The sequence below is a fragment of the Pezoporus wallicus genome, unplaced genomic scaffold, assembly GCF_028554395.1.
Source record: "Pezoporus wallicus isolate ANWC-B61680 ecotype Strahan unplaced genomic scaffold, APGP_CSIRO_Pwel_v1 contig_9673, whole genome shotgun sequence".
In the NCBI taxonomy this organism is placed as follows: Eukaryota; Metazoa; Chordata; class Aves; order Psittaciformes; family Psittacidae; genus Pezoporus; species Pezoporus wallicus.
Window position 1 is genome coordinate 1 of NW_026640586.1, and position 11722 is coordinate 11722.

The following is an 11722-nucleotide window of genomic DNA, read 5'->3' on the forward strand; positions in this document are numbered from 1 at the left end:
CTGCCCCACAACAACCCCTTTGTCCCTCATCCCACCACCCCATAGACCTTGTGACCACCTCAACCGCCACCAATGAGGGCTCGGTTGTGGGTCCAGCCCCATAGAAGGCCCCCAAACCTTCACCCCTGCCCCATAGCTCCGTGTCTCATCATTCCCAGCCCCACAACACCCCCCTTGTCCCTCATCCACCACCCCACAGACCTTGCATCCACCTCAACGTCCGCCATCAATGAGGGCTCAGTTGTGGGTCCAGCCCCACGGAACCCCCCCCCGTGCCCCACGGCGCCCCCTGGGGGCACGCACCGGAAGTGGAAGGTGCCCTCGCGCTGCCCGAACCCGCTGCCCGGCACCAGGCAGATCCCGGTCTCCTCCAGCAGCCTCATGCAGAAGAACATGTCTGGGGCCTGACCCACAGCCTGGGGGGCGGGGGGGGTCACCGAGCCCGGACCCACACATGGGGGGCAGCAGTGACTGCGGGCATCGACCCCCGTTCCCATCTATCCGTCCCACCCCACATCCCATAGGGGCCATCGGTCCCAGCCCCACATCGTCCATCATTCCCACATCCATGCCCCCCATTCCCATCCCATAGGGGCCATCGGTCCCACCCCACATCCCATAGGGTCCATTGGTCCCAGCCCCACATCCCATAGGGTCCATCGGTCCCAGCCCCACATCGTCCATCATTCCCACATCCGTGCCCCCATTCCCATCCCATAGGGGCCATTGGTCCCACCCCACATCCCATAGGGGCCATCGATCCCACCCCACATCCCATAGGGTCCATCGGTCCCAGCCCCACATCGTCCATCATTCCCACATCCGTGCCCCCCATTCCCATCCCATAGGGGCCATTGGTCCCACCCCACATCCCATAGGGGCCATCGATCCCACCCCACATCCCATAGGGTCCATCGGTCCCAGCCCCACATCGTCCATCATTCCCACATCCGTGCCCCCCATTCCCATCCCATAGGGGCCATTGGTCCCACCCCACATCCCATAGGGGCCATCGATCCCACCCCACATCCCATAGGGTCCATCGGTCCCAGCCCCACATCGTCCATCATTCCCACATCCGTGCCCCCCATTCCCATCCCATAGGGGCCATTGGTCCCACCCCACATCCCATAGGGGCCATCGATCCCACCCCACATCCCATAGGGTCCATCGGTCCCAGCCCCACATCGTCCATCATTCCCACATCCATGCCCCCCATTCCCATCCCATAGGGGCCATCGGTCCCACCCCACATCCCATAGGGGCCATTGGTCCCACCCCACATCCCATAGGGGCCATCGATCCCACCCCACATCCCATAGGGTCCATCGGTCCCAGCCCCACATCGTCCATCATTCCCACATCCGTGCCCCCCATTCCCATCCCATAGGGGCCATCGATCCCACCCCACATCCCATAGGGTCCATCGGTCCCAGCCCCACATCGTCCATCATTCCCACATCCGTGCCCCCCATTCCCATCCCATAGGGGCCATTGGTCCCACCCCACATCCCATAGGGGCCATCGATCCCACCCCACATCCCATAGGGTCCATCGGTCCCAGCCCCACATCGTCCATCATTCCCACATCCATGCCCCCCATTCCCATCCCATAGGGGCCATCGGTCCCACCCCACATCCCATAGGGGCCATCGGTCCCACCCCACATCCCATAGGGGCCATCAGTCCCAGCCCCACATCGTCCATCATTCCCACATCCGTGCCCCCCATTCCCATCCCATAGGGGCCATTGGTCCCACCCCACATCCCATAGGGGCCATCGATCCCACCCCACATCCCATAGGGTCCATCGGTCCCAGCCCCACATCGTCCATCATTCCCACATCCGTGCCCCCCATTCCCATCCCATAGGGGCCATTGGTCCCACCCCACATCCCATAGGGGCCATCGATCCCACCCCACATCCCATAGGGTCCATTGGTCCCAGCCCACATCCCATAGGGTCCATCGGTCCCACCCCACATCCCATAGGGTCCATTGGTCCCACCCCACATCCCATAGGGTCCATCGGTCCCACCCCACATCCCATAGGGACCATCGGTCCCACCCCACATCCCATAGGGTCTATCAGTCCCACCCCACATCCCATAGGGTCTATCAGTCCCACCCCACATCCCATAGGGTCTATCAGTCCCACCCCACATCCCATAGGGTCCATTGGTCCCAGCCCCACATCGTCCATCATTCCCAGCCCCACATCGTCCATCATTCCCACATCCGTGCCCCCCATTCCCATCCCATAGGGTCCATCGGTCCCAGCCCCACAGCGTCCATCATTCCCACATCCCATGTCCCCCATTCCCATCACTCCCATCCCATCATTCCCATCATTCCCAGCCCCCTTCCCACCTCCATTTCCCATCATTCCCACCCCACATTATCTGTCATTCCCACCCCACATCCCATAGGGTCCATCACCCCCAGCCCCACAGTGTCCATCATTCCCACATCCCGTGTCTCCCATTCCCATCACTCCCATCCCATCATTCCCAGCCCCATTCCCGCCCCCATTTCCTGTCATTCCCACCCCACATCCCATAGGGTCCATCACCCCCAGCCCCACAGCGTCCATCATTCCTATATCCCATGTCCTTCATTCCCACCTCCCTTTCCCATTATTCCCACCCCACAACTCATGTCCCTCATTCCCATCATTCCCACCATCTCCACCCCATCCCCACCCCCATTAACCCCACCCCCATCCCCACCCCATCCCCACCCCCACCCCTCCTACACCCCACCCCCAGCCCCAACCCCCCCATTCCCATTCCCACCCCCACCCCTACCCCCTCCCCCACCCCATCCCCACCCCCATTCCCCCTCCATCCCCACCCCCATCCCCATCCCTGCTCCCACCACACCCCCACCCCTATCCCCACCCCCATCCTCACCCCCACCCCCATTCCCATCCCCAGGCCCTCCCCGATCCCAGCTGCCACCCCTACCCCATCCCCATCCACACCCCCATTCCCCCCCCATGCCCAACCCATTCCCACCCCCATCCCCACCCCCATTTCCCCTCATTCCCCCCCAATCCCACCCCCAACCCTACCCCCAATCCCCATCCCCACCCCTACCCCCATTTCCACCCCTCCCCCCCCACCCCACCTCCTCCCCCATCCCCACCCCCATTCCCCCTATTCCCCCCCATTCCCATCCCCACCCCCACCCCCATCCCCGCTCCCACCCCTACCCCATCCCCATCCACACCCCCATTCCCCCCCCATGCCCAACCCATCCCCACCCCCTCCCCATCCTCACCCCCATTCCCCCCTATTCCCCCCCCATGCCCAACCCACCCCCACCCCCTCCCCCACCCCATCCCCACCCCCATTCCCCCCCACCCCCCCTCCCCCTCCCCTCCCCCACCTGTGCTGCCTCGCACGCAGCCGGGGGCAGTTGGATGCTGGGGAACCCGTACAGGGCCCCCTGCACGCGGCTGCACCGGATCCCGGGCACGCGGTTCAGGAGCTCGTGGCTGAGCCGGGCCTTGGCCGCCAGCGCCGCCAGCACCGAGCCCCGCTCCTGCGCATGGGGGGAGGGGGGATCCCAATGCGTCCCAGAGCATCCCAGAGCATCCCAGAGCGTCCCAGTGCATCCCAGAGCATCCCAGAGCGTCCCAGAGCATCCCAGAGCATCCCAGTGCATCCCAGAGCATCCCAGAGCATCCCAGAGCATCCCAGTGCATCCCAGAGCATCCCAGAGCATCCCAGTGCAACCCAATGCATCCCAGAGCATCCCAGAGCGTCCCAGAGCATCCCAGTGCGTCCCAGAGCGTCCCAGAGCATCCCAGAGCATCCCAGAGCATCCCAGTGCATCCCAGAGCGTCCCAGTGCGTCCCAGAGCATCCCAGAGCATCCCAGAGTCCCAGCGTCCCAGTGCAGTCCCAGAGCATCCCAGTGCATCCCAGTGCATCCCAGAGCATCCCAGAGCATCCCAGTGCAACCCAGAGCATCCCAGAGCATCCCAGAGCGTCCCAGTGCATCCCAGAGCATCCCAGAGCGTCCCAGTGCGTCCCAGAGCATCCCAGAGCATCCCAGTGCAACCCAGAGCATCCCAATGCATCCCAGAGCATCCCAGAGCATCCCAGAGCATCCCAGAGCATCCCAGTGCATCCCAGAGCGTCCCAGTGCGTCCCAGAGCATCCCAGAGCATCCCAGAGCGTCCCAGTGCGTCCCAGTGCATCCCAATGCATCCCAGAGCATCCCAGTGCATCCCAGTGCATCCCAGAGCATCCCAGAGCATCCCAGTGCAACCCAGAGCATCCCAGAGCATCCCAGAGCGTCCCAGTGCATCCCAGAGCATCCCAGAGCGTCCCAGTGCATCCCAGAGCATCCCAGAGCATCCCAGTGCAACCCAGAGCATCCCAATGCATCCCAGAGCATCCCAGAGCATCCCAGAGCATCCCAGAGCATCCCAGTGCATCCCAGAGCGTCCCAGTGCATCCCAGAGCGTCCCAGTGCGTCCCAGAGCATCCCAGAGCATCCCAGAGCGTCCCAGTGCGTCCCAATGCATCCCAGAGCATCCCAGTGCATCCCAGAGCATCCCAGAGCATCCCAGAGCATCCCAGAGCATCCCAGTGCAACCCAGAGCATCCCAGAGCATCCCAGAGCATCCCAGTGCATCCCAGTGTATCCCAGAGCATCCCAGAGCGTCCCAGAGCGTCCCAGTGCATCCCAGAGCATCCCAATGCATCCCAGAGCATCCCAGAGCGTCCCAGTGCATCCCAGAGCATCCCAGTGCGTCCCAGAGCATCCCAGAGCATCCCAGTGCGTCCCAGAGCATCCCAGAGCATCCCAGTGCATCCCAGTGTATCCCAGAGCATCCCAGAGCGTCCCAGAGCGTCCCAGTGCATCCCAGAGCATCCCAATGCATCCCAGAGCATCCCAGAGCGTCCCAGTGCATCCCAGAGCGTCCCAGTGCGTCCCAGAGCATCCCAGAGCATCCCAGTGCATCCCAGAGCATCCCAGAGCATCCCAGAGCGTCCCAATGCGTCCCAGTGCATCCCAGTGCATCCCAGTGCATCCCAGTGCGTCCCAGTGCGTCCCAGTGCAACCCAGAGCATCCCAGAGCGTCCCAGAGCATCCCAGAGCGTCCCAGAGCATCCCAGAGCATCCCAGTGCATCCCAGTGCATCCCAGTGCATCCCAGTGCAACCCAATGCATCCCAGAGCGTCCCAGAGCGTCCCAGTGCGTCCCAGAGCGTCCCAGAGCATCCCAGAGCGTCCCAGTGCATCCCAGAGCATCCCAGAGCGTCCCAGAGCGTCCCAATGCGTCCCAGTGCGTCCCAGTACATCCCAGTGCATCCCAGAGCGTCCCAGAGCATCCCAGTGCATCCCAGAGCATCCCAGTGCAACCCAGAGCATCCCAGTGCGTCCCAGTGCCTCCCATTGCATGCCAATGCATCCCAGTGCTTCCCAATGCATCCCAGTGCATCTCAGCGCATCCCGGTGCATTCCAGTGCATCCCAGCACATCCCATTGAATCCCAGTGCATCCCAGTGCATCCCATTGCATCCTGGGGCATCCCCATCCATCCCATCCCAGCACCAGCATCCACAGCACCATGCCCTTCTCCTGTGGGGTGGGGGCATCCCATAATATCCCACCCCATCCCACCCCATCCCATTCCATCCCTATCCCCGCCCCATTTAATCTAATCCCTATCTCCATCCCCATCCTATCCCACCCCATCCCACCCCATCCTCATCCCCATTCCCATCCCCATCCCATCCTACCCCATCCTCATCCCCATTCCCATCCCCATTCCCATCCCATCCCCATCCCATCCTCATCCCCATTCCCATTCCCATTCCCATTCCCATCCCCATCCCATCGCACCCCATCCTCATCCCCATCCCCATCCCACACAGTCCATCCCACTCCACCCCATCTCAACCCCCGACCATTCCATCACACATGGAATGACAGTGACACACGTGTGACAATCCCATCCAACCCATCCCATCATCATCCCATTTATCCCATCCCATCATCATCCCATTTATCCCATCCCATCCCCATCCCATCCCATTTATCCCATCCTATCCCATTTACCCCAACCCATCCCATGCCATTCCATCCCATTTATCCCATCCCCATCCCATCCCATTTATCCCATGTATCCCATCCATCCCCATCCCATGTATCCATCCCACCTCCATCCATCCCATCCCATCCATTCCCATCCCACTTATCCCATTTATCCCACCCATCCCCATCCCATTTATCCCATCCCATCCATCCAATCTATCCCCATCCCATTTATCCTGTCCCACCCCATTTATCCCATGTATCCTATCCATCCCCATCCCATGTATCCATCCCATCTCCATCCATCCCATCCCATCTAGCCCCATGCCATTTATCCCATTTATCCCATGTATCCCATCCATCCCCATCCCATGTATCCATCCCATCTTCATCCCATCCCATTTATCCCATGTATCCCATCCATCCCCATCCCATGCATCCATCCCATCTCCATCCATCCCATCCCATCCATCCCCATCCCATTTATCCCATTTATCCCATGTATCCCATCCATCCCCATCCCATGTATCCATCCCATCTCCATCCATCCCACCCCATCCATCCCCATCCCATTTATCCCACCCCATCCCATTTATCCCATGTATCCCATCCATCCCCACCCCATTTATCCCACCCCATTTATCCCACCCCATCCCATTTATCCCATTTATCCCATCACAATTATCCCATGTATCCCATCCATCCCCACCCCATTTATCCCACCCCATTTATCCCATCTCCATCCCCATCCCATCCCCATCCCATCCCATCCTATCCACCCCATTTATCCCATCCCATCAATCCCATCCCATCTCATTTATCCCATTTATCCCATCCCACCCCATCCCATTTATCCCACCCCATCCCATTTATCCCATTTATCCCATCCCATCCCATTTATCCCACCCCATCCCATTTATCCCATTTATCCCATCCTATCCCATTTATCCCATCCCACCCCATCCCATTTATCCCACCCCATCCCATTTATCCCATTTATCCCATCCTATCCCATTTATCCCATTTATCCCATCCCACCCCATCCCATTTATCCCATTTATCCCATCCTATCCACCCCATTTATCCCATTTATCCCACCCCATCCCATTTATCCCATTTATCCCATCCCATTTATCCCATGTATCCCATCCCATCCATCCCCATCCCCATCCCCATCCCCACCCCAGGTCTCCCGCAGTCACCTCCAGGAACCGCTGGTGCGAGGGCTCCCCGGGGCGGGGCGGGTCCATGAGCGCCCCCATGAGGACCTGGGCGGGCACGGGCGGGCAGAGCCGAACCGCTGCCAGCTTCGAGAGCGCCTGCAGAGCCCCGGGGTGCGCGTTCACCGCCTCCACGAAACCCCCCGGAACCCGCACCTGGAACGGAGGGGGAAGGGGGGGGGGGAACGGGACCCACATGTGGGGGGGGTGCGCATGGGGGGGGGACCTATAGGGAGGGAGCCATGGGGGGAACCTATAGAGAGGGAGCCATGGGGGGGAGCCAGGGATGGGAACCATGGGGGGAACCTATAGGGAGGGAGCCATGGGGGGGAGCCAGGGATGGGAACCTATAGGGAGGGAGCCATGGGGGAGACCTATAGACAGGGAGCCATGGGGGGGACCTATAGGGAGGGAGCCATGGGGGGACCTATAGAGAGGGAGCCATGGGTGAGAGCTGTAGATAGGAACCTATAGGGAGGGAGCCATGGGGGGAACCTATAGGGAGGGAGCCATGGGGGGGAACCTATAGGGAGGGAGCCATGGGGGGGACCTATAGAGAGGGAGCCATAGGGGAGAGCCGGGGATGGGAACCTATAGGGAGGGAGCCATGGCGGGTACCTATAGGGAGGGAGCCATGGGGGGGACCTATAGGGTCCCATTGCATCATCAACCCCACCCTTGGGCCCATGGACCCACAGCATCCCCGTCCCCAACCCATGACATCCATGGACCCACAGCATCCCCATCCCCAACCCATGACATCCATGGACCCACAGCATCCCCATCCCCACCCTTGGACCCACAGCATCCCCATCCCCACCCCACAACATCCATGGACCCACAGCATCCCCATCCCCAACCCATGACATCCATGGACCCACAGCATCCCCATCCCCACCCCACGACATCCATGGGGTGGTGGCATCATCATCCCCACCCTTGGACCCACGGACCCATGACATCCCCATCCTCACCCTTGGACCCCCAGCATCCCCATCCCCAACCCACGACCTCCACAAACCCGCTTGCACCCATTGGGTGATGCCATCACCATGCCCACCCCATAGGCGGCAGCAGTGGGGCGCTGGCCCCATGGCCATCACTCACTCGCCCGTGAAGCCCTTGGACAGGGAGTGGAAGGAGGCGAGCTCCACCGTGTCCGAGTAGGGCGGCCCCCATCTCGAACAGCACCTTCTTGAAGGAGTGGAACTCGGCACCCTCTTCATAGACATTGTCCTGGTAGACCTGGGGGGCGGTGACAAGGGGGTGGTTGTGGGGCAGGGGTGCGGGCTCAGCCCCCCACGTGTGGGGCGGGGGTTCCCATGGGCCCCACTCGCCTCGTCGGCCATCAGGAAGAGCCGCTCCTCGTAGGCGAACTTGATGACGGCCTCGATGCACTCGCGGCTCTGGACCTGGCCTGGGGGCATCAGTGGGGCGGAGGTTGGGGGGCCCAGACCCAGAACTGGGTGGGATGGGGGGGGGGGCAATCCAGCCCCCAGGGTCCCAGCTCTGGGGCTCCATCCCCTGGGTCCCATCCCAACCCATGGCTCCCATCCCAATCCATGGATCCCATCCCACCCTATGGATCCCATCCCAATCCATGGCTCCCATCCCAACCCATGGCTCCCATCCCACCCTATGGACCCCATCCCACCCTATGGATCCCATCTCACCCTATGGACCCCATCCCATCCCTGGGGTCCCATGCCACCCTATGGATCCCATCCCACCCTATGGATCCCATCCCACCCTATGGATCCCAGCCCAGCCTATGGATCCCAGCCCAGCCCATGGACCCCATCCCACCCTATGGATCCCATCCCAGCCTACAGATCCCATCCCAACCGACAGATCCCATCCCACCCTACGGATCCCAACCCAGCCTATGGATCCCATCTCAAACTATGGACCTCATCCCACCCTATAGATCCCATCCCAACCAATGGATCCCATCTCAACCTATGGATCCCATCCCAACCCATGGCTCCCATCCCCAGGGTTCCATCCCAGCCTATGGATCCCATCCCACCCTATGGATCCCATCCCAATCCATGGCTCCCATCCCAACCCATGGCTCCCATCCCACCCTATGGACCCCATCCCACCCTATGGATCCCATCTCACCCTATGGACCCCATCCCATCCCTGGGGTCCCATGCCACCCCATGGATCCCATCCCACCCTATGGATCCCATCCCACCCTATGGATCCCAGCCCAGCCTATGGATCCCAGCCCAGCCTATGGACCCCATCCCACCCTATGGATCCCATCCCAGCCTACAGATCCCATCCCAACCGACGGATCCCATCCCACCCTACGGATCCCAACCCAGCCTATGGATCCCATCTCAAACTATGGACCTCATCCCACCCTATAGATCCCATCCCAACCAATGGATCCCATCTCAACCTATGGATCCCATCCCAACCCATGGCTCCCATCCCCAGGGTTCCATCCCAGCCTATGGATCCCATCCCAGCCTATGGATCCCATCCCACCCTATGGATCCCAGCCCAGCCTATGGATCCCATCTCAATCTATGGATCCCATCCCACCCTATGGATCCCATCCCAACCTATGGATCCCATCTCAACCTATGGATCCCATCCCACCCTACGGATCCCATCCCAACCTATGGATCCCATCTCAACCTATGGATCCCATCCCAACCCATGGATCCCATCCCCTGGGGTTCCATCCCACCCTATGGCTCCCATCCCACCCTATGGCTCCCATCCCACCCTATGGATCCCATCCCACCCTATGGACCCCATCCTACCCTATGGATCCCATCCCAACCAATGGATCCCATCCCAACCAATGGATCCCATCCCAACCTATGGATCCCATCCCAACCCATGGATCCCATCCCCTGGGGTTCCATCCCACCCTATGGCTCCCATCCCAGCCTTTGGATCCCATCCCACCCTATGGACCCCATCCCACCCTATGGATCCCATCCCAGCCTACAGATCCCATCCCAACCGACAGATCCCATCCCACCCTACGGATCCCAACCCAGCCTATGGATCCCATCTCAATCTATGGATCTCATCCCACCCTATGGATCCCATGCCACCCTATGGACCCCATCCCACCCTACGGACCCCATCCCACCCTATGGACCCCATCCCACCCTATGGATCCCATCCCACCCTATGGACCCCATCCCACCCTACGGACCCCATCCCACCCTACGGACCCCATCCCAACCTATGGATCCCATCACAGCCTACGGATCCCATCCCAACCGACGGATCCCATCCCACCCTACGGATCCCATCCCAACCAATGGATCCCATCCCAACCTATGGATCCCATCCCAACCCATGGATCCCATCCCCAGGGGTTCCATCCCACCCTATGGATCCCATTCCACCCTATGGCTCCCATCCCACCCTATGGCTCCCATCCCACCCTACGAACCCCATCCCACCCCATGGATCCCATCCCCCCATGGATCCCATCCCACCCTACGGACCCCATCCCACCCTATGGATCCCATCCCACCCTATGGACCCCATCCCACCCTATGGCTCCCATCCCACCCTACGGACCCCATCCCACCCTATGGATCCCATCCCACCCTATGGCTCCCATCCCACCCTATGGATCCCATCCCAACCAATGGATCCCATCCCAACCAATGGATCCCATCCCAACCTATGGATCCCATCCCAACCCATGGATCCCATCCCCAGGGGTTCCATCCCACCCTATGGACCCCATCCCACCCTATGGATCCCATCCCACCCTATGGACCCCATCCCACCCTATGGATCCCATCCCACCCTACGGACCCCATCCCACCCTATGGATCCCATCCCACCCTATGGACCCCATCATAACCTATGGATCCCATCCCAACCTATGGATCCCATCCCAACCAATGGATCCCATCCCAACCTATGGATCCCATCCCAACCCATGGATCCCATCCCCAGGGGTTCCATCCCACCCTATGGACCCCATCCCACCCTATGGACCCCATCCCACCCTATGGCTCCCATCCCACCCTATGGATCCCATCCCAACCAATGGATCCCATCCCACCCTATGGATCCCATCCCACCCTATGGATCCCATCCCACCCTCTGGATCCCATCCCACCCTATGGCTCCCATCCCACCCTACGGACCCCATCCCACCCTATGGATCCCATCCCACCAATGGATCCCATCCCACCCTACGGACCCCATCCCACCCCTATGGATCCCATCCCACCCATGGGGGTTCCATCACCCCTACGGACCCCATCCCACCCTACGGACCCCATCCCACCCTACGGACCCCATCCCACCCTATGGACCCCATCCCACCCCTATGGCTCCCATCCCACCCTATGGACCCCATCCCACCCTATGGATCCCATCCCACCCTATGGACCGGCTCCCAATGGGGGACACAATGGGGTGGGGTTGGCAATGGGACACAATGGGGTGGGGGTGG

The 11722-nt window shown here is 61.1% G+C and overlaps 1 pseudogene; it reads right to left on the minus strand.

Moving 5' to 3' along the window:
- Positions 1-201: 201 nt before the first annotated feature.
- On the minus strand, positions 202-8689 carry LOC130604698 (alanine aminotransferase 2-like; annotated as a pseudogene).
- Between the last annotated feature and the right edge of the window lie 3033 nt (positions 8690-11722).